This window comes from Corvus kubaryi, unplaced genomic scaffold (assembly GCF_017639235.1).
Source record: "Corvus kubaryi isolate FWS band 111438036 unplaced genomic scaffold, C.kubaryi_AGA036_p1.0 66, whole genome shotgun sequence".
NCBI lineage: Eukaryota > Metazoa > Chordata > Aves > Passeriformes > Corvidae > Corvus > Corvus kubaryi.
This window is the reverse complement of record NW_024582054.1, coordinates 23,227,809-23,254,359: the sequence shown is the minus strand read 5'-3', so window position 1 is coordinate 23,254,359 and position 26,551 is coordinate 23,227,809. Positions and strand designations below refer to the sequence as shown.

The window sequence follows — 26,551 nt, the reverse complement described above, 5'->3', positions numbered from 1 at the left end:
ACTCTGAATCACACTATTTCCTATCCACAGAATAAAACTCATCATGTGCAACTCTTTTGATATCAGCTACGGTCTCTTGCCTACATATGAGAGGGAAACAATATATCTCCAAACGACACAGCTCCCCATTGTCAAATATAACATTTTCTTTCCTTCCAGACAGCAGAAATATTGACACAAACATCAGAGATTGCAATGGTAACAACTAGATTTGAAGGTACTGCTGGGTCTTCTGATGATCCAAAGAACAAGAAATGGGAAAATTGCACCTTGCAAGCGAACTTGGCCTCTGTGTCTGAGAGGATCATGGAATTAAATTTGTCTTACTTAGATAATTCCAGCAAGATTAATTTTGGGAATTTTTTTGGTCATATAAAAGAAAATATTTGAGAGTAAAATCAAATTTTGGCAAAACTTTTGGCTTCAGTAAACCATTTTTTGGTTTTCTGAGTGGTATACCTGGGTACTCCTAATCTTTTGAACTTCAAAAGAGAGCTGAGATAGAGGTGTCTTCAGAAAAGGCTCAGCTCCTCTCCCTCCATGCCAGCTTTAAAGGAGGAAACACTCTCATTTTGTGGTTTTGGGAAACTCTGGATGGAGTTTGCTCATTTGGATATCTTGCATAGAGACAGGAGGAGAGAAATCATATAGACATGAATGGAGTTCAATCTTCCAGCACACGTAACACCACTTAATGCTGGTCCAGCAGCACATAAAAACCAAAAAGCTTTCAAATATCTCATCTGGAAATTCCCCTGGCACTAATGCTAGGAGGGAATGAAAGTGAAAAGGTGTTACAAGGAAAAAGTGTCTTTTCATCACCAGGGATATATTATTCCTGGCATGACCTAAAAGATTAATTTAGCCTAAAGCAGTTCAAGGAATCCTAAAGACCAAAACCTTTTTTGCTTTCCCAGTTACTTACCTTTTTTTGTACATCCATATGTAGGCTGTGCAGCCAGACTGATCTTGCCTTGCCTTGCATGCTGCATATTTAACCTCTGTTTGCTGGACAGTGGCTGGTCAGTGTTCGGCCAGTGCTCAACCAAGGGGTTTAAGCAGTTTTCTCAGAAAGAGATGAAGATGGGAAATATTTTTAGCTGGGCTGCACCCATTCTGGTATTCCTGCAATATACAAGAGCAATGAGGTTACAAACTGTTGTGCATTGTTCAATTGATTTACTCTGTATTTCTGGGATCTACTTACAACCTGGATTTCAGAGCACTGCTGCCCTAAAAGAGTTATAAAAGTAACACATAAAAATAAGTGCAGGCCCTGTGGTTCATTAAAAACTATGGAAGACTAATGTACTTCTTTTCCCTAAAAAACCCATGCTTGACCACAGTACACGGAAATAAATGTATTAGAAGGATGGAGGAAATGTTATTCCTTCTTTGTTCAAACACTATCTGTACTGAGCCATGTTTAACAAATTCTTTTGCAGCCTTGGTGAAACACTGCTTAAGGGCATGATATGGCAAAGGAAAATGGTCCTTATTCACTTAATTTTGGCCTTTGACCAACTATTTTTTATTAGACAGCTACAATAACAAATGCTTTGCACCAAGGTTCTGAGCATAGAAAGTATGTATTTATGGCCTAAATCAGGTAACAGGGCTATAGACACTTAATAGTCAAACACTTCTGCTTACCGGCCCGCTGAGACAATCCAAGCAGAACACCCTTGTCAGGGAAATTTAATATCCAGAGCAAATAAAATAAACTGGCCTACTTATACCAGGGGTAAAATTTTAAATCCACTCCTAGTCGTCGGTAAGACTCTTAATGACTGTGATGGAGTCATTATTTCACTCCAGACACACATGATATGAAGGACCTGTGGTGACTTCCATGAGTTTAGAGGAAACCGGATGCATCTGCTAAACCAGGGCCCTCCAATTCCCCGCAGCTGCCTTGCATTCAACTTGGCTCAATAGAAAACACATCAAAAGCAATGGGGTCTTTCAATTGGCTGCTTCTGTCTTTGGATTAGGACTACAATGAGAAGGCAGATTGTCATTCTTCCTTACTAAAGTATTGAAAACCTGTCCTTTAATAAGACTAGTTTAATACACTCTGACTACTAGTAAAACTCTGGTTATACATATTTCCATCTGGCACATACCTTGTGGAAGCACAGCTCAGATTATGTATCACTCTTCCTGGGGGCTTAATGCTTTGCACTTCTTGTTGACTCGGGCCATTAATGTTAAATTATCTACAAGGGCCCGTTTGTTTTTAAAACTCCCCAGTCTGCAAGCGAGCATGAGGATTTTAAACTGGTTTGAGAAGTCCGAAGTTTTCTATGGGGATTATTGAATTTTTACATCACAGCCAATCCGAGGGGTTCTAAAGCCTTCAAACAACTGACACCATATGTCTGGGTACAATGGAATCTACAGAATTATCAGCAACAGCAAAAATGTCTCATTACACACCGAGAGCGACAAACACATAACAAGTATATTGAGTAGCACGTATAGTTGCAGAGAAATTAATCGACTCAGATGCATACAAAGGGATTTCTAAAGTGCTAAAAGCATATTTCAGTGAAGAAATGCACTATGCCAGGCTGTGATTTGCAATATAATAAATAATCCTCCTAAAATTCACTTAACTTTCACTCTGCCTAACGTGAGGCTTCACAGATTGTAGAGAATATGCTTTGTGTGACACAATGTGAGAAAAAAAATAAAATAGTTTTTCAGGTCAGTAAAATATCTTCCCAGAATCCTGGTAAATACTGCAGAATGTATTGTATTTGTATTTATTCTGTTTACGTATTTGTTTGTTTGTCACATGCCAGCAGAATTCTACCAAACATTCACCTCAGATACTTAGCAATGTCTACAAAATTATAGCTGTGTTTTCGGGTGGGGAATGCAAAGTGACGATTCACATTTAGAAATCTGGTTTCATGAGAAAAAAAAAAGAAAACAGGATAGGAAAGCACTGGCATTATTTATTCACTTATTATCATACAATCTGGACTAAGTCATAGGAAGAGATATTTTTATGAGCAACTTAAAAATAGTGAGATATGAATGAAAATAATAATAAATGGTAATTAGCAGTGTTTTTCACTGTAATATCACCTTTTATCCACAATTATGCAGCATCTTAAAGAAACAGGTTATGAATTCTGAACCCTTGAATATTTTATTCACACAAGTGAATGAACAGTTCATCCATAAAAAATGTGGGCATTCTTTGAGTAAGTGCTCCCTAACATGAAATATAGGGTTCTCATTTGGCATAAGAGATGAGCCCTCCAGTATTTCTGTGTGGGGTACATACTGCTAAACCTTACAGAGAAGATGAGCAATAAAAAGGATAAACACCTTGCAGATCTGGTTACATATTTTTTTAAAATGCGAAGGGTATAAATTTGAACTAATAGTGAAATGATATCAGATGTTTCTTGAAAGCATGTTAATTTTTACAAATGGTTCAGCTTTTCTGAAAGTTCATCATATTTATTTGTATTTGATTTTCATCATATTTCATTTCACCAGAGGTAAACTTCTTTTAACAATCTAATACTACTTTCCAGAAAGTTCGGAGCTAGTAGTGGCTGAGGCAAGAATATCACTTGCCTATTGAATAACAGTGAACAGTAAGCTGTTCATTGTCTTTAATGTATCTTGTGGATTTTAATCATGGCACAAGTCAAAGTTTCTGCTTCCAGACAGAGCATTTCTTCCTGTAACACCAGGCAAACCTCTGTGTTTCTCACTATCACCTTCTATGAGGTGTTATATGAGAAGAGTAATAGAGGTGAGCCTTGCAAAAGTCATCTGTAAATTACCATACAGTTTGTTTTAAAAATTTTTATACTGAATAATTATTAAAATGTATTAGCTAGAATTAGAATTAATTAAATTAAATTTTCATTGTATCACAAGTGGTAACATTAGTGCTACCACTGATAGGAAATATCAGTTGGGGTCTAAACTGGTCTTACTCATTCACAAAGGGGAAGAAGATAAAAGAAAAGTATTCGTTTTTCTTTTTGCTGCTTTGTCTATCAAAGTCTTAATTTAAGACTTAAAGGCAAGAAGAATAAAAGTGAAGAATACATAAAAGTTGAACCAAGACCCAGAATTTAAAGACCTCATGCCTTTCAGAAATAAAGTTATATTTCCAACTTTACTGACTTTTCATGGCACAGAGTATGAAGAACACTGTACAAAAATGGCTGTTCCCAAAAGATTCTCAAACACAGCTTGCAGCATGGTGAATTTGGGGGAGGTGGAGTACCAAGGCTACAGGCTTTTACTCCTAACTGAACCAACAAATCTTTTAAAGTGAATTTCCTAAAGATTTCAGCATTATTTTCTTTCCCATTACCCATTACCCCTCCACTACTGAGAGTGTAAATTTCATTCTTGAAGGAAAATTTTCTTATGCCTAATTGCAGTTTGCAAACCTACTACAAAATAACCTTGAACAAAACATCAATTCACTCTCAACGAAAAACCGCAGTAGAGAGAAAGTGTCACTAGCACCTTATTTTGCTCTATCAGTGGGAGATGACTTGGGCTGTGCACAGCAATAAAGTATTCCTCTGAACTTTTGTGAGACCAAAGGGTTAGTAGCCATGTAACTCACATGGCAAGTTATAGGTGACAACAAAAGGTTCAGCTTTGGCCCTTGACAGTGAAGTAAATGAGTACTCTTGTATCAGAAGAGATGAGTTTCTCTTTGGGCTGGGGACATTTTCTATTTGAATTACCTTTAGGATGTGGCTGGGTTGGCTGCTAAGGGAACCCATTGTGCCAGCAGGCAGTAGAAGGAAGCTCTGAATGGGCTCCAGGCTCAACACACAACATTTCAGACTCAACACAAAAGATTTCTTTGTAATGCCAATGGAACAGCTTTAGATGACAGGGTCTCTGAGTCTCAGGCTGGATGCTTTGCCTACAGAGCAGAAAGTCCAGATCACTTATCCTCTGCAAGGTGCACATCAATGGCTCCAGCTTTTGACTATGCTGCCACACAGGTCAGAGACACTCTTATGCTTCCTTGTGGTACTGTGAGTGCAGCCTGGCATGCCAGGGATGGACGTTTATGTCTTTATGGGCCCAGCCATCCTCCTCTTCTGTTATTGCCCCTCTGCAGATGCTGGCTTTTCCCTCAGCTCACTACTGGAGCAGAGAGCAGGAGTTTAAGCATCTTCCCACTACAGAATGAAGAAAGAAATCCACCACAAAACATGTAAAAAGCACAAATCTAAAATGAAATCATATTGGAGAAGAAAACTGAACACTATGAGTAGAATTTTAACATCTTGAAAGAGGATGATGATTTTTCATGCAAAACAGGAATGTACAAGATTTTCTGTTCTCTCGTTAGACCTTGATTCTACAAGAGAGGGTCAGAAGGTGAGACACACACTCACAGAGAGGGAAATTTCCCTTACAGTGGCCACAATGAATGTGTTTGCTGAAGGAAATATAAACAGAGAACAAACACCTGCATTTTTTATATTTAAAGAAAAGCAAAGCATAAAAACAATTCCTTGGGTTCTAACATTTTGGAAACAAAAATTGTTCAGTTCTAATTCAGTTTCTTCAAAAAAGGACTTTTGTTACCAAGGTTACTTTTTGGACCAAAATTAGATATCTGATTTACAGAAACATTTTTAACTATACTGAAAGTGCTGGCGACTTTATACATTTATTTTGAATTTTAAACTATGTTGTCTAAACAGCAGTGTCCAAAAAGTAGATTGCCCTTTTTGCCCAGGCATTTGTGTTTGTCATGGCTGCTAGGATGACTGGTTGTGCTACTGTAATTTAGAAAGCTATCCAAAGAAACGGGAGAGCCATCAACTTTGGTTTATCAAGCTTACTAGAGTAAACTTACTTAGAATGTTGGGGGCTATTCTGAGAAACTGTACATGTAATTCAGACTCTTTCCAACTATGTAGATGCCTCATTGCTATAAAGATATCATATTAAAGGATCACAGACTTTTAATACACTCTTGCCAAATTATTATTTGACTTCTTTTTCATGGCTCTCTGTGGGTACTTAGTATTCAAGTCAAAGTAGTCAATTAGCATGATCATGCTAATTCTATGATACCTGAAGAGTTTCCTAAGTTCTAAAAATCTTTCAGTGGTGGTGAGTTTTTTAATAATAGATTTTTGAATTATAAATAATCTATTATTTCAACTAAGATTTGCATGAAGACAGAATAAACTTAACTTTCTGGATTTTTCTCTGGAGTTTTCAGAGACCAAGTAAACTCTCGGAAGGACACAGTCTTCCATAAAAAAAGATTTGTAAACCACATGGTAAACTTCTCAAGGTTTGATTTGTCTCCTTTTTCATGCTGCATAATGGAATTGTTTCTGATATGACATGTTGCAGGTGGAAAATGGTTTCATGCCTGCTCTTCCCACTAGTAATTGATTCCAATGGATTTCTGAATATGGAACTGAATAAAGACTGCAAATTACCCATTAGATTGCCATTGTGAGACATTTCTTTGCATATGGCACTTCATTTGACTTAGTTTACATTTTCCTTATAACTGTTTCCATTTTCAGTTTATTGTGGAGTATTGTAGTTTTCGCTGTAATCCTAAAGTCCATTTTTTATCTAACTTTTCTTCTTGTACATTTTCATTTTTCCTAGAAGTCTTAAAGAACCACCTGCCCTATTTTAAAAACCAATATTCAATGTTCACAGTACTTGAGTATCACTCTTTAACACTTGGCTCAGCATTCTTCCCCCTTGTGCCACAAGTGAGATGGATCAAAAAACACCCCATGGTGGATCTGAACGAACGGGATCAGAGATAGTACCCAATTTGATTATCTCACTTACACATTACCATCCCCAGATCTGTGTTTGCTAATTTTTTACTTCCCCTCTGGGAGGTTGGACAGAAATGATGGTGGTCATCCCCTGGCATTTTGTTTAGGCACTGGGTCTTCTTTCTGGAACCATTTTCAGTCTCTACATAGTCTATATGCAGAAGCCAAACAGATGAGCAGCTATGAACTTGCTAGTTGTGTTTAACTCCTCTTTGTTAACCGGAGGATTCAAGATGTGCTGCTTTTTTCAGTCCAGGTGTTACCAAAATTTACAGCCAGCCCATAAAGACTGCAGCCAGCAAGTAGTAGATTTCTGCTTGAGAGTTCAGAAGTTCAGTTTCAGACATTCACCCATACACCCCCACACACCCAATTATCTGTTGCTTGTTTGCATTCAAATTTTAAATTATTTTTTTCACCTACATGCCATTTTCTGACTTGTGTTAACTGATGTGCTTTTGCTGACTTTCTCTGCATTGCAATAGTTAAGAAAAGTGGGACCTAAAGCCATGTGTCTTAGTCTGACCTTGTGTGGTCCAGAGTATTCTCCCCACCTGCTTTTGTCCAATAAAATGGAGGATTATATAAAAGACCTTAGGAAAGGAACATCCCCCATTCAGGCACCACATAGCTCAAGGTGGGGCTGCCCCAGCCACTTCAGACCTGCCTCTGGTCCTCAGCCTTGTTAGCTCCCCCTAACAAGGGAAGAATTGAGCCACCATGTTTCAACACCTGATGAGTAAAACAAATAAAATTTATTCTGTGGTAAAATATGCTTGAAGGACCTGTGCTAAACAGGGCCTAAACTACACTTCAGTGACTATCACTTGAGGATGTATTTACAAACACTAATATTGCATTTACTAACTGAAGAATCAAGTAAAGAGATAAGACAAAAAAGGGGGAAAAAACCCTACACATGTTTACTTTCCTGATCATAGTTAAGGAGTGACACCCGGGGTACAAAACAAAACCCCAGAGAGCCACCTTTATCTGCAGAGATAACTTTATGTAGGTCTGTGGTCAAAGCCCACGGGGGCTTTACTCTAAAGCTCGCTAAGAAAACACATTCATGTTTTTGATGTCTAACATTCTTACCACATAATATTTCTGGGGTTTTATTTTTTTTCCTGTAATAATGTTCACAGTCTTCACTGATATTTCATTGGTCAAAAATGAAAAGAAGGGAGCAAAAATGAAATAAAACACCATGGAGAGAGGGAAACTTAAATGGAATGGGACTTAAAAATTCAGGACAACTATGTTTGATGTTATCATTAAAAAAAAAAATAAAAAGAGGGAGGAGGGAGAGATGGATGACAAAGTGAAAAGAAAAAAATGCAGCAACTCTTTTATGTGAAGATTACATTTAAAAATAACCAACTAACAGTCTGCACTTTTCAAAAGACTGACGTCCTGAAACGCATTTAGATTGATGCAGCCTGAGCCTGAAGTTCTCTTGCTGAGTAAACAGTCAAGTGTTCTTAATAGGAATTGCAGTTTCTCGACATCTGTTGGGGAAAAGGGAATGGTGAAACAACAATTTAGACCGAGATTGGTTTTGTTAAATGCATTTAAATTCCAAGATTAGTGGTGTTCTTTCTTTTTCAATTAGCATTTACTTGCAGAAAGGTTACAGATGAAGGGGCTGAGAAAGAGTTCTTTGGGGGAGGGGGGTTAGCTCCCAGGGCAGTACAGAACACACTAAAACGTGTAACACAGACTAGCACAGGACTTTAACATAAACTTACAACTTATGCAAACGCAAGTGCCTTTGAAAAGCTCTGTGAAGGCGCAAAAAAATTAAAAGAACAATAACCGTGACTTCACTTTGCTGAGCCCCTAAGCTGGAATTCATATATGAAAAAATATTATTATTGCCTTTCAAAGGAATTTTCCAGCCCATTCATTTTGCAATTCCCCATGCTGATTAGACTGTGAGGGGAATGTGACTTCCTAGGGGTCACAGAAAGGTAAAAAGAAAAGAGGGTATAAGAAATGCCCTACCTTCTTTTTGCTTTTCAAAAATCAAGCTTACTTTATGACTTTTGTCAAGAAAAGGAAGATTCTTTTAACCCAGTGAAACAGTTGTTGCCATTTTAGGGAAACGGCAATAATAAAAAAACCTGGAATGTTCTGAATTATCTTGCCCTGTTTTGCTCTGGAGCCTATGTCATGTCTTGAGTCATCATTACAGAGTGAGACTGCTGTAACTGCTTTGATTTCAGTGTAAAGATGAAGTGACGAAGAAAACTCCAAAATATGTATCACGCACAGGATTTTTACCCCCAGTATTATATAACCTTTTACAGGATATGGATTTCAATTAATTCTGTCCATTAGATAGAATTCTGTCCTGTAGAACTTGTGACTGTGCTATGCTGCTTTGGCTTTCTAAGATGCTTGTCACTGTTCTTTTAAACATTTGGGATCATGTTGCGTTTGTTTTCTTCATTTGGAGCATTTGGGTTATTCTTCTTTTTCCTTTCAAATCTTACACTTTATTCCTTTGCCACTGACAAAGCACTCAGAGCTGAACAAGAATTGTTCAGTCCCTGCTTGAATACCTGAGAAATGTACAGATATGCAAAGCAAGGTAAAACTCAACCCATTTGGAAAACTAAAGAAAAGGAAGGACTGTATAGATGCATCTTCTTTTTCTCTCTCTGCAAATTCAAACAATGTTTTAAATACTTCTTCAAAAACATCCATAAATCAACAGCAAGTCCTCTTGTCTTTGCTGTTTAAATGCAAGAAGGATCGTAAGGGGCAATGCTCATGTTGCCATCAATGCAATGTGTTTGGTGTTCTCTCTGCTGGTAATGCAGTGTCATCCTACAGGAGTTCTGCTTCAGTCTGTCTCTGGACACTTAAAACCAGCTGAGATTGATTGCACTATTTATTGATCTCATTTATATTGTCTTGGAGATTTCAACCTAATGCTAATCTGATGAAGTGCAGATGAAGTAGTCTGTGGTGGTTAGCACTGTGTACTTCACTGCACAGAGCCGTTAGAGGACTGGTGTGAACAGAAAGTACGAACAAACAAGTGCACAGTTGGTCCTGTGGAATGTTTCATTCTCCAACCACAAGTAGATGTGATCACAAAAGACTTTACAGGAAACTGGGCTTTGGACTCGTGCTCTTTCAAAGGCAGAGTCTCCCACCCCTTCCTTTCTCCTTCTCAGAAACCTTCACTTTTTTCTGTGTGTATCTCACAGAGAGTAGCAGTCATGTCCTCTGCATTCTGCTTAACACCATGATTTCCAGCAGACCTCCCCATCATATGTAAATGCCACTCAGCCTGCCACCTCATTTCTCTGCCACCTCATTTCAGTATTACAGCTATGCCCACGGTGTGATAGCCTGGTCACCTACTGCAAAGCCAGGACTGTTCAGTGGGCGACAGGAAATGTTTCAGTGTTGGCAGGTCATGCTGGTGCCATGGCAGGTTACACCATCTGAGGACCAGGCACACAGAGCTGTGGCTTGTTTTGGAAGAAACAAGCTTTAAGCTTTAACTACAGCTTTTTTTTAAAAAGCTTTAACTACAGCTTTTCTTCTGCAGCAATCTTGATCCACACGTCAGGACTCTTTATCTGTTTTCTTATAACTCTTATCACATCAAAGGTTTAGTTAGGCAAGTTTTACTCCTGCAGCTAGTTTCACTATTGCTAGGTAAAATAAAGGCTGCAAGTTCATCCCTTCAATTATTTTGTTCAATGCAAATAGTCAAAATAATTTGCCAAAAAAAAAATTTCACAAAAAAAAATGGAAGCAGTCAAGTCCTCTGTGTTTGTTTTAAGTAGAACTAGTCTGTCTCCTCTTAAAAAAAAAAAAAAAAAGTTTAAGTAAGGCTGGGGTGAGCTTTCAATTTCCACGTAAAAAGAAGTGCTGAAGGAACTGTACCACATCAGCTGTATCTCCTGGAGGTGCTGTGTTGCAGCTATATTGCTCACACACATGTTTTTTTAAACTTCTATCCTGTCCTGGGTGCAGTAGGATTTATATAAGGAGAAAATCATAGTGTACACTATGATAACATTTCTGTCCAGACATTGTAAGGAAAAGGCTATCCCTGGTTTTACCCATTTTCCTACCATGGAACAGACAATGTAGGTATTCAACCATTACAAAAAGGATAGCTACCGTTTCAGATCAGGTAAGTTCACTCACTGCTTTAAAGTGGACTTTTAGTAAGGTCTCTGGGTTGAGTGAGCATGTCCAAGATGCAGTGCAGTCTATGGAAACATTCCATTTTATATCATACCAAAACACTCTGTGAATAATCTAAAGATCTAGATGCACACTGATAGATAAATATTGCTTTGCAGGCAGCAAGTTAGGGGTTAGCAGCACTTGGACAAGAACAGTGAGCAGCTTTGGGTTTCTTCCTGCCTGGGAACTAGCTGAGCCCCAGAGATGTTCCTGCAGCTGGGGAAGGACATGCTGCTGGACATGAAGTATTCTTACCAGTAGCTATGGGGATCAAGTCCTGATCAGGTCAGCTTTACTCATTTTAGACATACTGGGAGTCCTCCCAAGTAAAAATTACCCATGTGCAAACATACTTAACTTTTTCCCAAGCCAGTGGCTCAAAAGGATGAAATGTAAAGAGCTGAAAGAGGAAAAACAGTTTTCCACATAAAGAAGGAGTTCCAGCACAATGAATTACAGTTTTTTACACAGATTCCTCTCAAATTAATTGAAAAGAAACACAGACAGAGATGCCTGAAGAGAAGAGGCTGAGGAGGCAGAAAACTGAACCTGAATGGATCTGAGTCTGGAATTTGTACATGTTGTCCCTTTTAGTTTGCTTGGGGCTGAATTTATTGCATATTAAAGGCTTTAATCAAATGCTCTGGGTCATACGAATGTATTTTTAATGCTTTTATGGTGTGGCATGTTCTAAGGAAAAAGTGTCATCCCACATATATCACATTTGTCTAAATTTGCATTCTCCCAGATGGCCACATTTATTGACTTTGTGAAGTTAACTGTCTCTCCCTGCTTCCAGCCAATCAGAGTTTGCTGGGGGATCAAAGAAAGTGAATCCTTTATTGTTCCATCTACTGCTGAGAATGACCCAAAACCAAAATCTTTGACACCAACACCCCCAAATGTCAGTACCAGATTAGCACAGAAAGTTCGTGGCCCAAATTCCATTTTCATTTTTTGCAGTTTCCATGAGACTGAAAAATATTTTACCTGCGAACATGAGCCCTTCTCTTGCTATCATATTATTTTCAGCCTCCAATACTAGAGGTAAAAAAAGCCTATTTCACACCTGATGAACAAACTAACATTCCAGCTATTATTCCAAATATACTAATTTATAATTACGTGAACAAGAACCCAAGCAAATTATGTAATTCCCTGCACTCCTAGAAACTGAACTTTAAACAAATTGCAGGAGAAATTTTGTTCCGGTCCTTCTAAGATAGCTCTTTGCAGCTATCAGTCTTTATTAATCAAAAATTCACAAAACTCAATCAAATAAATTTCCTTTAAATGAAGCTAAAGGAAAGTGAACAACAAAACGCCCACTATCTAGGTAGCTGCCAATTCCTTTTCTAGTAAGTGTTTAATCACTGATTTTTTTTAAGTCCAAGCGTAATAGTATGGAAATTTAATCATCATTTTTATTAGTACAACTGCTTGAGAGGGTCTCGAAGACATTTCCTTTCACTTTAGTTTGCCCTGTGGATAAGTAGAGCACTTTGGTTCTGTATTGATTTGTCTTTTACTGCACTGATCACCTTTCATTTTCAAGCATTCACCTTCCATTCATGAGCATTAAATCCCTATTTAAAAGAAATAATAGAACTGGAATGGTGGCTCAATAGGGCAATGATCAGTGGAAGAACCCAGATGACTTTATCTGGGTCAGAACTTTATTTCATTAGGTTGAATAGTGATTTCTTGCTTTCCCCTGCTCTGTCTCTCGGGTGGTGACAGGCCTTCCCTCTCCCTAAGGATGTGAAGACCAGCTGCCTTTGGATAAGAGAAAAGGAAGGGAAAGAAAGTGCATTTGTAAAGGACACTGGTCTACACGTGCAGTTTGCAGCATATAAAAGCCCCCTGTGTGTGAATATGGGCTAACACATCAGCACATGTCTGTTTTGAAATGAAGAGCAGCAGGTACATTTTGACACAAATTCAAATCAAACGTGTGCCTTTGATATCATACTGGCAAAACTCGATCATATGCTTTGCTAATCGAGTGTGCCGAGTCTCCTATGCTTATGTTTTTTGGAATTAAATTGCATGACTGTGCTTTGCTCTGTAAAATGTGTAAATGTGTAAATTATGTCAGGACAGATTGCAAATGCCAGTTGAAGAAATAAAAAATATGCTGCACTCATTGTAAAGAGTGCAGGGGTGTGGCCTGGGAGATGGTGAGAAGGGGTTAATGCCTCCTAGCAAAATTCCTGGAAGAGACAGATTGATTTATTAACTGTTATTTGTATTACCACTATTAACAGCTCAGCTAAGAAACACCAGAAAATCCAAAAAACCCCATTCAGGACTTAAAGCTGGCAAAACTGTACTCTATCAATAAATGTAGAGCCATGGTTTCAACCTGGAAAACTTTGTTGTACTGGAGTCAAGATGGAATAGGTGACTGTAGTGAGCAAAGGCAGAGTGTCTGAGTGAAAATGGCACTGATTTGTATGTTGGCCCTGTTTCAAGAGAACACTTAAATAAGAACTTAAGACCATTCCCTCTAAGAAACAGCACTTAAGCAGAAGCTTATGCACATTAATGAACAGGAATGTGCACTTGAAACAGGGCCAATATATACAGCTTGCTTGATACTTTATATTTACATATATGGAATTATTTTATCATCTTTTAATGTATTTTAATTATATTTTAAATATCCAATTAAGTTACAATTCCCTCTGCTCCCTCATTGTTTATCTCTTTTCCTCATTCTTTCTCCCTTGAAAAAATTACTTGGGATTACTGTCCACATACTCCCCTAGTCTAATGCCAGTTCTTATTTAAAAGGGATCCTGAAAACCAAGGATTTTATTTGAAATCAAGGAGCATGCAGATCTCAATAGATTGCTTTCTCTTTCAAAGTTTGATCTTTCTCGTTTTAGGGAGACAACAAATTTCTATTCCCATTTAAATCAGGATCAGCAAGAATTTGTCCCTGAGTTCAGCTGTATTAGCATACATCCCACTGTGCCATGGAATTGTCACCCAGGAGTGATCTTGCACCCCTTAGATGAGATTCATTTAAATAGGTATCAGATGACTATGCTGAAGCAGATATGAGTTGATTGTGAGATCAATTTAAACATATGTCATTCAGAGCACTGGGAATAAATACACTGATTTTACAGACTGTCTTTTTCAGTTCCAGCTATTTGTTTAAGTGGGTCGCATTTAACCCAAAGAGTTATATAATCATTTCTGTGCCTTTATTACTGAATATTTAATGTTTTATCATCAAACATATTTCGTAGTGATGTTTGAACTTTTCACTTTGATGGTCTGAACTTCAGAACAATACCTTTTCAAGAAAGGGAAAAATCCTTTAAAAACAGTGGGGAAAAAAAGTATTCCAAGGAAAGGCCATTTGCTATAAATAACTCTGACTAGATGCAACCTAATATTACCAAATTTCTAGAAGCTACAGATTAAAGTTTCTCAAAGTTGCTTTTTCAAACAAGGATGTGTATGTCTCTATGTGATGATTTTCATTCCCCCAGGAGCAGAACAGACTTGCTGCTTCACAATGAGCTTCCAAATTGGTGCAAAACTCCTTCACACAGCCAAATGTCCATTTGAGCACCTAGACATGTGACTTGATTCTGCATTTGAGAACTTGGATCCACACAAAATTTATATTTATTTGTATAGTACTAAGATAGAATACTTAATTGTAAGCTGTGGAGGTTGAGGGTAGCATATGCAGCTTACAATTATAAAGTGTAAAAAATGCCCAAGAACTGTCGCTCTGCACTATTAAAAGCCTAGGTATTGTCCATGGCTTTCCACAGACCTGATATTGGAGTCATTTCCATACAGTTCATGCAAGAAAATAAAGAAAGGAAGAAAATATGAACAATCATTGCAAAAAAATCTAAATATGTTGAATGTGTTAGAACGTCCTAGATGGGAGTGCTGCAGGTCTTGGAGATAGACTGGAACTACTGAATATATGTCACTTCATTTCCAGTAACTGATGAAGAAGCCCACAACTTCAGGTACAAAAGAGGCTTTGTCCTCTTCCTGCATGCAGTGTGCCATCAATCCAATGGTCTGACTGCTTAAAGACCAGGTGCTCCTTCCCATCCAGTTAACACGGGGAAATTCCCATACCATTAGATTCAATTAAGGTAAGGTGGCCCTGTTGTAATTTACCACACCACTATATATATTTCATCTTTTATCTTCAATTTAGGTAATGTAACAATCAAGCTGGCTGACTTTCTGAAATACATGATTATGTGAAGAATATTTCATCACACATTTCATAATGTCAGGTGTTTTCCTTTAACCTCTGGAGTCTGATTCATATTATGGCTTTGGTGATTACATATTGCCTATGCCAAATCCTGTCCTGTCATTATGAAAGTCTTTTTTTTTTGACTTTATGTCTTAAACCTACTCTGTAGTGCTCCTCTCTTGTTTCACTGGGGTTCATCAGCTACCTTTGGAGTTAGCTTCAGTTTAAAAAAGGAGTCGGATGAAGGTGATGGGAATACATGAGAAAATGTTATGTCACAGAGATTATCTGAGCTACTATAGTAATAAAAATGTATTTGCCAAGGATGTCTACTTAGGAAACATATTCTGGAACAGAACATTTGAATAAGTCCAAAAGGCTCTGCATCTTTTTAGTCAACCAAAAATGGTTTAAGTAGAGAATTTCAAATATGAAAAGAATGGAATTTCTTTCTTGGGAAAGATTCTGAAAATCTGGATATCATTCAAACTGCAAAATCTTGCAGACTTCAAGAACTCTGAGAAGGACAAATTATGTCAGCTTGGTCAAATAATTTAATTTTTATATTTTTATATTGTAATTATGTGGTGGATTGTGACAGAGAAAATAAAAAATATTTTCTGAAATGCCACTTTGAAATTAAAGAGCAGAAATGCTTTGGTTTGAGAGCACTGTGATTTATTGGGATTTCCACGCTTTTATTTTCATGCAACTCCACATGCTTGTATATTCATCTTCTTTCACAAAGCTTTATATTTCAACTGAACCACATATTGCAAAAGAAAATAATATTGTTTCTTATACCCATGCTACTGTGAATCACATTTCCTGTATTTTCTACAAAATCAAGCATAATATTTGCCTTTGAAAACCTGACTTTTTATTTTGATGGTTAACTGATCCCATTAGAATATTTGGCCCTTCGGTCACAGGTCTGGCAACATCTCTCTCTTCTCAAAATGCCATTTCAAATTGCTTTGACTAACTTAATTTATTGGTGTATTATTATTAACTAGGAATATCTACCATGTTTTGTCCCTTGATCAAAATCATTAATTTCTCTTGACAGCCTTCAGGTGGCACTGAAGATGAGAAGGAAAAAAAAGGGATATTTTTCCCCCTTGTAATTACAAACCTATAGTTGTGCTTTAAAGAAAATTTGGTTCTGTTTGTATGATTTTACTGAAAGGAACTATATGGAGTTCTGTGGCTTCACATATGCATTCCCATACATTCCCCTACAGGAGATGAAACATGACACTTCCTTTGTAAAGGATCCAAGAATCCTGCCCCTAATCCATAGATTTCATATGTATGTAATCAACTTTTATTGGTTTTGTGAGGATGAAGCTTCCCCTTCCAATGTGAGCACAATACAAACTTTGACAGTGTCATTAATAAAGAACTGTTTGGCTCAGACAAGCAGGGGAAGTTTATATAAAGCTTTTCTCCCTGTGCTTTCCATGATATTTGTGTAGTGTACTCTTGCTATGGCACACTTGCTGTGTCAGACCCCAAAATGCAAACTGCTTGGAAAAAGAGAAAGCTGATGCTGTAAAAAAACCACAGCACAGCTGAAAAAAGTTGAGGATTTCCTAAATATCTTTTTCTCCTGCTGATGGTAAAAACCTTTCTGATCACGATAACGAGCCTAATGAAGACAATGACAAAGAGCCAAATGATTACAGTGGCACTAAATCAAGCCATTTGATAGGCAAATTCTTAGGATTGGTGTTTTGAAGCCTTGATGGATTTTCTTCAGAAACTCAGGTCATTATCTGAAGACCAGAGGCACCCAGTTTGGACATTTAAGTGAATTTCGGGGCTCTTTTTACCATAAAAAATGCAATCCATCCTTTCAAATTCAGAGGCAGTCAGAACCATAATGACAAAAATGACCCCAAGATTTTTTGGAAGCAAATATTCTATTTGGGTACTAATTTTTCCTGATCTCCAAATAAAAAATACCAGGCACTGGATACTGTTCTCAGCAAATGGTTGTTTGAATCATAAGCCAATAAAAAACATAGCAAAGAATCACTTCTGCTTTCCAACAGAACACACTATTTTCCTTTCACAATCACTAGGATTCTAAAGCTATTTTACTAAATACTAACCATATTTAGGTAAAAAAAATAACTTTAATAATACTCTCATCTCCATTGAAAAGTAATATTAATCATTATTAATTTTTCATAAGCTATCATGTAGAAGTCAATCAAGTAAAAGATTGTATTTTTGAAGAGGTCTTTCTAAGTTATATTTTCTTGCTTTTATAAATAACTTTCTGTGTTCTAAAGATCATAGATTTCATGGGTAATGTCTTCACCAGTGCACTTACTGCACTTACAATGTATAGCTTCACCAGTGCACAAAGTTGGATGTTAATTCACAAGCTTCTTTCTGAATACTTTTTTAAAAAATTGTCTTCATCTTGAAAATATTTGTGGAAATATAAATTTATTTAATAAGTGGAAAGCTGTATAGATGGCCTCTCTTAGATACAGTCCGTGTTTAACTGCTTTTCTTGTGAAAACTTTTCTTTATATTCAGTTGAGTTTTCCCTTACTCTTAAGTCTCTCATCCTTCTGCTGTAAGTCTCTGAGAAAAAATTCACTTTGTTTTCTCTGTCTTCCCTTTCGCTGCATCTGAGCTGCATGTGTGCTCTAGCTGGATTCCCTCTTTAGCCTTTTCTTCTAAAAGTTTAACAAAAAAAGCTCAATTAGCACTTCTTCATTCATTATCAGCTCCATCCCCTTAATTAGCTGAGTGACCCCTCCACAGGTTTAGTGTTTCCCTTCTGAAATTTTACCTTGACTGAATATACAAGTGCAACTACCATACATCTTCACCACCTGTTTCAAAATTATTAATATACTTCAGTTTCTCTGGCTACCCTTTTATGATCATTTTCTTCAAGTCATTTCACCTAACCCTCATTTTGATAGTTCATAATTATTTTTTCTCTCAAGAAAATAGTCTCCTTCCTGAACCTTCTTCACATTACTCACTATTCAAAAGTTGCTACTCTCTTTTTGATCAGATTGTAAGTTCTCATCCTCTGATTCACAGATGTAGCAAAACAGTGAAGCTCCCTTATCTCAAATGTAACATCCATAATGAGAGGACAGCAAGACCCCACTTAGCATTACAATAACTGACTAAGGATACTGAGTGCCCCATTTCGGTTTGAAGATTTTGCAAATATTGTCCATTGTGGTATCTTACAGTCTGCACAGAAATGTGGAGGAACCTTCTGTAATTAGTTACTGTTGAGAAAATAAAGTTTATAGGATTTAAATTATTTTGACTGATTTCCACTACTGAGACCTAGGGCTTCCTTCCCCTAATCTCACTCTCTAGCTTGAAATGGGACTAAACTGAGGCAGTGCAAATGGCAGCGACAAGCTGCAACAGTTTGAAACATTTAAAATTAAATGAACAGATGAACAGAATAAACAGAAATGTAAAAGGGCTATTCAACAGCCATACCTTTGTGGATAAATATTTTTGTGAGTGCACTCCTTCAGTTATATGTTCACACAGCCAAACAAATGGAAAATTATTCTACTTTGTAATAGCATAAGGAGAGACAGAATATGCAACATATATATTGCAATCTTCTACTAGGGTAAGTTTTCTAAATATAACAAGAAATACTGCCCACATAAAAGGCAAAGGATTTTAAAATTTTAATTTTCCCCCTTTTTTTGTTTACTTTTTGCAGTTTCTTCAACTCTGACATTAAGATCACAATGGTCACCTTCATGTTAGACATGTTTCTGAGATTTTCACTACTTATATAGGGCTGTTTTTCAGTGTAAAAAAAAGAACTGGATAATTCATTTGAAAAAACAAATACTTCAACTTTTTATTTTTAAAAAATAAATTAGAAGTTCTTTGTCTTTATACATTTAATCCATGTTGGTTTACACTTTAAAAATATTTTTAATTCCTGCTCTAATATGGGGAAAAATACCTTGATTGATACAAAAAAGACAGTGCACAATTGCAGAAGCCATTTCACTAATATTAATTAATGGACAACCATAGAAGGGCACAAGAAAATATCCCTTCCCTGAGATGAGAGGTAGAAAGAACAACTGGTACCAATTCTTTTGGGACTGAAAGTTTCCATCTGAGCATCTTATAATCTCTTTCTAAGGAGTAAAATCCTTTTTACATAAGCTTAACATCATAGTTCATGAATCGCCTCAGAAGTCTTTTTAAACTGGATGTTTTTTACATCGTCCAGACCTAAACTGCAGGGTTCACATTATCTGAAAATCTCCATGACTCAGTATTATTAATTGTAAATTTCTCACATTATTGAAAAAAACAACAAATGACACACCTTGCTTCAACAATTTTTCATTGCCATCAGATACCAAACAGACTTAGCACTGCCAACTTGATCAGCATAGATTATTAATTATGATACTGCTGGTACAGTTCAATTTAATCAGAAAAGAACATCAAGGAGTCCAAGAAGTAGGGTATATAATGCAATTTATCTTTGCCTTGTACTGATAGGGATAACAATGATTTGCAAATTGGTTCAGCTACAAATACACAATTAAAAAGAGATAAATATCAAAAGATATGCCACATTTTCAACTCAAAGCCAAAAGTGCAGGTCTTAATCTTAGTAGTCAGTTTTAAAATCATGAGTTAATTCTTTCTTTGATGTGCATGCTTAACTCCCATTAAAATTAATGGGGGTTACATATGCTCATTGAGGAAGAAATAGACCCCATAGTGTGTATATTCTTCAAATAATAAAGATTTGGTAATTACTATATTATTTGTTCATTAATTTTCAATTTATCTTGTAAATGTGCACTCTTTGTGATCTTAGGTCCAATTATATAGAGTAATTTGTGGCAAAAGGTCTAGTGGAGCATTATCCTCTTAAAGGACATGCAGTTTTATAGCGCGCATTGACAGTGCTCTAATTCTCAAAATTTATCCCTTGCAAAATGCACCAAAACAAGAGAATTTGACTCCTAGCAGCCAAATTCTTCTTCTCTGTGTCATCCATGTTCCCTTTAAATCACTTTTGCCTTCCACCATGTTCGGAAAGGCCATTTTCCTTTAATTAGTCAGCAGCCAAAAGCAAGATTTTTAAAGCATATGATGATAAAATCCTTGCAAGTTACTGCAACACAATCTGTAGACAAGAGACAACAATTTATCAGATTCATAGTGGAGGTCTGACCTCTACAGCCTCAAACCCCTTCCTAGATAAGGGTTTAAAGTTAAAGCATTTTACTTGGTGTTAATGTGGTCTGAACAACTTTTAAAGCAGTCTCTAATTCCATACAGTCTGATTTCCCATTGTCATGTTTTCTAATGCTTGAGGATGGTCATACAAGTTAATAAATGTGTTCTCTTTGGGTCTTTTTCAAGATACAATATTCCCTTCCTGATTTGACTCTCTCTTTGAAAAATCCTTCCCTAGTTCTCTTACCCAGTTTTTCTTCCTTAACTACTTCCCAAAAAAACCCCTGTTAGTACTTACATTCTCCTCCCACTCATCTATTTTCTGGAACTGTGTCCTTCCCACTCCCTTTTTAACATAAAACAAATTTTCAGTCCCTGATTTTAGGCTTATTCAGTACAAACCAAGTACATGGAGTTATCCAATGATGGAGCATTTTCTTTATGCTCACCAAAGTAAATTTAGGTTCCTTGGGTCACCTGGATGTGTTTGTGCCATTCCTATATGATGCATTAACAATGTGGATGTGCAACAAGTGAGTTGGTTTGCCACTGGTTGACGTAGCACAGATCCTATGATCTGCGTTAGTTACTCATTTCAGGTAACTAACAGGAAGGAATTGTGTAAAGGTCATAGGAGTGTGAAGCAGTTATGGTCTCCAGCCAGTGTGACCCAAGGACATCTCATGAAAGGTATCATGTTCCAGCAAAAGTTTCCTATCTGTCTTCAAGAAAGAGGCTGATGATTAGGTTCAATGAAAGCCAAATTCATGAGATTAAAATCTGTCTTGTGACTAGACATCAGGAAGACAGGAGAATTCAGGATACCTTGAACAGCTATGTAGGAGCAAGGAGGAGAAACTTCTACCCAATGTAGAAAGAGACATATCAATGCCATTTTACTTAAATATTTACTATACAAGTAGCACAAAAAATAAAGATATTATGAATCTGGGGAGGGGTCGAGGGTTAATGAAAGACCTTGGAAATTGTCCAAGCCTATGAAAATGGAAGTACAGGGGCACAACACTGAAGCAACAGAATTTGTTCTAAGAATAAGCTACAAGATACTTTCAGAGCAATTCATTTTTTCACTCCAGAGGCTCACAGTTGTGCAGATTTGGTATCAAGTACAGCTCATTGGAAATGGTAATGTTTTGTGATACAGAGTCATTTCACAACTATACTTTATGTGACATACATTTCCCCTAAATATTTCATGTTTAAACAATTTTCTATAAAGGCTGAATTATTAACTTTTGGAGTAGGAATATATTTTGTAATTACTTTTTTCATCCACCATTCTAATTTTTTGAAAATAAATTTAAAAAACCAAACCAAAACGAAAACCAACCAAAAAACCTTAATCAAATCAAACTCAAAACCAAACAAGCATAAACAAACAAAAAAACCCCAAACAAACCCACAACATTGAAAACAGAGACTATAGGACAATACATTCCATCTCAGTGAACACTTTTTATTAATAGAAATTTTATGTGGCTGTCTTGTTTTTTTAGTAGTTTTAGTATATAATAATTGAAAACACCACCACTGTCCAAATTATTGAATTTGTCTAGCAGTAAAAGACAATCTTACAGAAAAAAATCTATTTATGCAGTGTTTTCACTACAAACAGAAACAAAAGCTATGGTCTACAGCTACCTGATTGTACAACAGGGAGAGAGACACCAAGTGGGTCTATAGGTACCTTGTGTTTTACATGCTTCCTAGTTTCTAAAGGGTCCTTCCTCTCTTTGCATTTTTCCTTGGTCACCTTCATTTCTTAAACACCCAGCTAGGCACCGCATAAGAGAGCTGGACCATGCCCCTGTGTTACCCTTTCCAGGAAGAATGGTGACCAAAAGGTCAGCATGGCAGTGGCCAGTGTTAACCCCTGAAGTTCCCTCACTCTACAGCTCCCCATACACCCACAGACACATTTGTGAATCCAGGCCCATTACAGTGGGTGTGTGAGAAATGAGTTGGCAGGTCTCAGGCTAAGTCAGAATAGGCAGATGTGCATGTCATAAAACTCAGCACCCTGATAGGCGATGTTTAGCACCCCCACGGCCTTTTTTAAAGAGGGGACCGAATGTTCTGCAAAGCAATTAGGGTATATGTTGAACAAGATTAACCTAGCTTTGTTTGGATTGCAGTTCTTCTAACACAGATGCTAACCTTATTTTGCTACTTTTATATACTGCAATGTATCTAGATAGCTCTTTGAATATAGGTATTTTCTTTCTGAGGCAACAGAGACCTTCATTTGTCTGCTCTATAGATACAGACATTCATTATCCCCAGGAACAGCCTACCTGGCTTTTAAAGACAGCAGTCCAAGGAACAGTTTACAGGTTGATTAAAGTTACAAAGTCAGTGCAAATGCATGGCAATGATCTAGGATTTCAGGCCCAAAAAGGGACATTTAGACAATTCTGACACCAGCATTTCCCTTTGATCTGTATCTACAGTGTATCTCTGCAGAAAAGTTCTGCAGGTACAGTGTATGCTGGGGAAGCTGAATGTAGGTCAATGAGATGCACTCTGCTTTTTTAAATAAAATCTTTCTGCAGAAAATGCATGATTTCCTGTTATGACTGTAGACTTCACAGAGTATCATACATTCGTTTTTAAAAAATGCTTTTCTATTTGTGCAAAAAACATTCACTTTACTCAAGGTGCACACACATATACACACAAGATTCTTTACATAATATACTCATTAATGGATAATTTCTTTCCATGCACTTACCATCATTAATTTGTGGCTGACAAGGCAGACCACAGAATTTCAGAGTGCCTATTCTTGAGCCAAAAAGGTTAGACAAAGGGCTCAATCCAAAGAAGACTTGCATACCTAAATCCTAACGCTCAGCTTTTGATCTTCAAATCCCTAGCTCAGTACCACCTAAGTTTAGCAAGACCAAAGCCCTTGAGTGCCTACTTTAAGCCACAAGAGATATATGGGTCCCTCATTTAATGACCTAATGCTAATCTGTTAGCTGAGAATCCTGCCAGGGCTTCTCATGAGCACAGTGGGCACTGGCAAAGAGCATAGCAGGTCTCCAACACTCTCACCAGGCTCTGGAAGTGCCTGTCCCTCACACTGACCATTCAGAGACCCCACTGTAAGAGAAAACCCAGGAGGCCATTGTGCTGGTAGTGGGGAGGAACTGCCTACCCAGCTCCTTCAAGATAGTGTTGCCCTGGAATAACCCTTGAACTGCTTTCCTCAGAGCAACCAAAACCCTTTAGATCTTCCTAAATGAACTTACTGCATCCAGCCCCCAACAGAAAACAACTGAAACAAAGTCAGGAGGATCAGGGAGAGCAAGTGGGCCACAAGAGACAGTGCCTGTGCAGGTTCCACAGTCAAATGACAGTTAAGGCATTTGCCTGATTTGGAACATGGAAGAATGTGAGACTCATAGGAGAGCACTAAAAAGTGAAGATTTCTCTAACTCAAGCTTCATGTTATTAGCCGTGATTGGGACAAAGGATTTGGGATTTCTGATGAAGAGGGTTTTCAAAATGAGAATGAGCCACTGGAAAATGCATGTGGGAAAATGCAGTCTGTGCCAGATCTTCTCCCAGATTTTACAATGTGAGAAAGGCAGTAAGTTGGGACAGATCAAAACAGATGAACAATAAAATAAAGACTGAATATCTTAATAAAATTTATATAGAATCCTATGCCGTCATTATCCTGATTCTATTTCAGCCATAAAGGAGGAGAGGGATGCTCTACAGCTGGAGACACTTCTTCTCTGAGTTGGTAAAAGCATGTGTTGGGTGATGGCACGTAGAATTATTTCTATTATGTTGCCCTGCACTTTGAAGAATTGTGTTTCAGAGGTCACGGGCTGGGTGTGTGCTGGCACTGTGTTAGGCCTCTGTGCTCCGTGAAAAGGACCTGGCAAACACAGGCTCAAGCTGAAGTTAATGGAGTTTTGCCATTGCTTAAGTTGAAGCCAGGTTTCCAGCCCTGGTGTCAAAAAGGTTCTTTTCCCCCCTCCTCCAGTTCTGCTACAGGCACCGGCTGCGTGCTCAGTTTATCCCATGCCTATCACAAATATAGCAGCGCAGACCTCGTTACCAGCAAGCTCAATTATTGTAATACCCTCTTAGAGGAGCTTAGAGCCAGGCTGCTCAGCACTGCTTGCTCCGAGCACAGCAGCACGTGTGCTCAGCCCTGTGAGCCAGCAGGAACACACTACACCACAATGCATTTTCCACGCTGCCAGCCTCTGAAGTGGCAGGTTGATTTTAAGTTGGCCCTTTCAGATTTTAAAGCCTTAAGTAATAAAGGCTCTGGCTATGACGGATCCCCTTTTCTTTGAGCCCTGCCCTAATGGGGAGCTGTGTTCCCACACCACCTGCTTTTCCTGGAACCCTACTGTCACATCGCAGATCTGCAACAGATTTTGACTTTTCTGTGCTGAACTACACGATGTATCTCACCCCCGGAACCTTCCTTTCCCGTCAACCCTTTCCATTTATATACCACACTCATCCCAATGTTAGCAGAACCTCACAGAATTATCGCTGCCATCTCACACACTAGCCAGGTTTTTAACGGAGTTGGCGTTAGAGCAAGTTAGCCAGTGTGGTTTCACGGTATCAGGTACTCACTTTTTCCCTCCTGCAGCCGGAGAAGAGGCTTAGTCTTTTCATTAGACCTGAGGTAAGACGGGTTTCATTTTCTGCAGGCCAAAAGCAGACAAATAGGAAGCCAGAGCAGAGCATCTGACTCCGTTAATATATCCTCTAATTTAACTTGCTGTAACTTGTTTGTGCAGCCGTACCCTTGGGTGATGCTGGCCACTGTACTTTATTACTCTATGCCTCTTCCTCCTTCCTCTGCTTAATGGGGCTAATGATGCTTCCTTTGTAAGGCACTTGTGAATCTAGAGATAAGAAATGGAAGTTTCAGAAAGGTATTATTAATTAACATTTATTAGCCTGTCTGTGCTCTAATCATCCCACTCATCTTTCACTGTACACACTCCTTGTGACTTTATTGTAGCTGTATTCTCTTCTGACAATTAATATAGTTATTGGCCCCATGGTTATTATTTTTTCCACCTCATCCTTTTTTCACTTTAAAACATGCATTTGTTTACTTTGAATTCCAACATGGCATGTGCACTTCTATACAACTTTGTTGTTAGTATACTTAATTTACTTTAACTACAGTTCATATTGGTATATATGTTGACATTGAAATTAGTAAATCTATTAATAATATTATTAATAATAACAATACACTAGTTTTCTTTTAATTTAAAAACATGATCCAAAAGTTACAAAGCATGGATGCCTAAGATTAGATAATTAACCCAAAACCAAGTTCTGGAGCAGTGAAATCCAAGCTGCTTTATATGAATTCCATCTAGGGATTTAAGGCTTAAACTCTAGGAATCCATGTTTGAAAATCTTGGCTTTGATATATGAGTGTAGGTTTTCTAATACTGGTGTGAATGAGAGACATGGGATGGTTGCCCTTTCTTCATCTCTCTTCAGCCCTTTAACATGAAGGGCTAATAGGCACCCCAGCATGGGGTGAGCAGCCTATTTCCTGAGCAGGAGCATTCCCATCACCCCATACCAGAGGGCAGGAATGAGGGCTTAATACTTTAAGGCCTGATGTAACCTATCTCCCTTCAGGTGCTCAAATTACCATCTCTTTATACACCCCCAGTTAACAGTCAGTGGAGAGAAAAAGGCACCTGTGGGGATGACTCAGCCCACCTAAAATCTGAGTCACCCTGTGGAGGCACCTCTCTCCCTCTCCTCTTCAATTAGAGTGGGCGCCACCACTCAGCAGTCAGGTGTCTCCCTTCAACACCCATGCTGAAGCGTGGGGGAAGTTGGCCCCAATGCATTTAGTTTCTTACGTCTCATCTTGAGCCTTAGAAAGACGAGACCAACGTTTACACAAAGAAATAAAAACCAGTAATGTCAGAGGTGGTTAATCTTTGTGCTATTTATCCAGCTACCTATGTATTTGCAATACTTATGGGTACTGTCTGCCTTT

The 26,551-nt window shown here is 37.8% G+C and overlaps 1 long non-coding RNA gene across 1 annotated transcript in view; it reads right to left on the bottom strand.

The window, feature by feature from the left end:
- LOC121674101 overlaps nucleotides 1–25,439 on the bottom strand; it is a 42,803-nt gene extending 17,364 nt beyond the window's left edge. Inside the window, exons 1-2 of the long non-coding RNA XR_006019450.1 lie at nucleotides 25,147–25,439; nucleotides 926–1,125 (exon numbers count right to left, since the gene is read on the bottom strand). This is a non-coding gene — a long non-coding RNA (uncharacterized LOC121674101). The remainder of the gene's footprint in view (nucleotides 1–925; nucleotides 1,126–25,146) is intronic.
- Nucleotides 25,440–26,551: the final 1,112 nt, after the last annotated feature.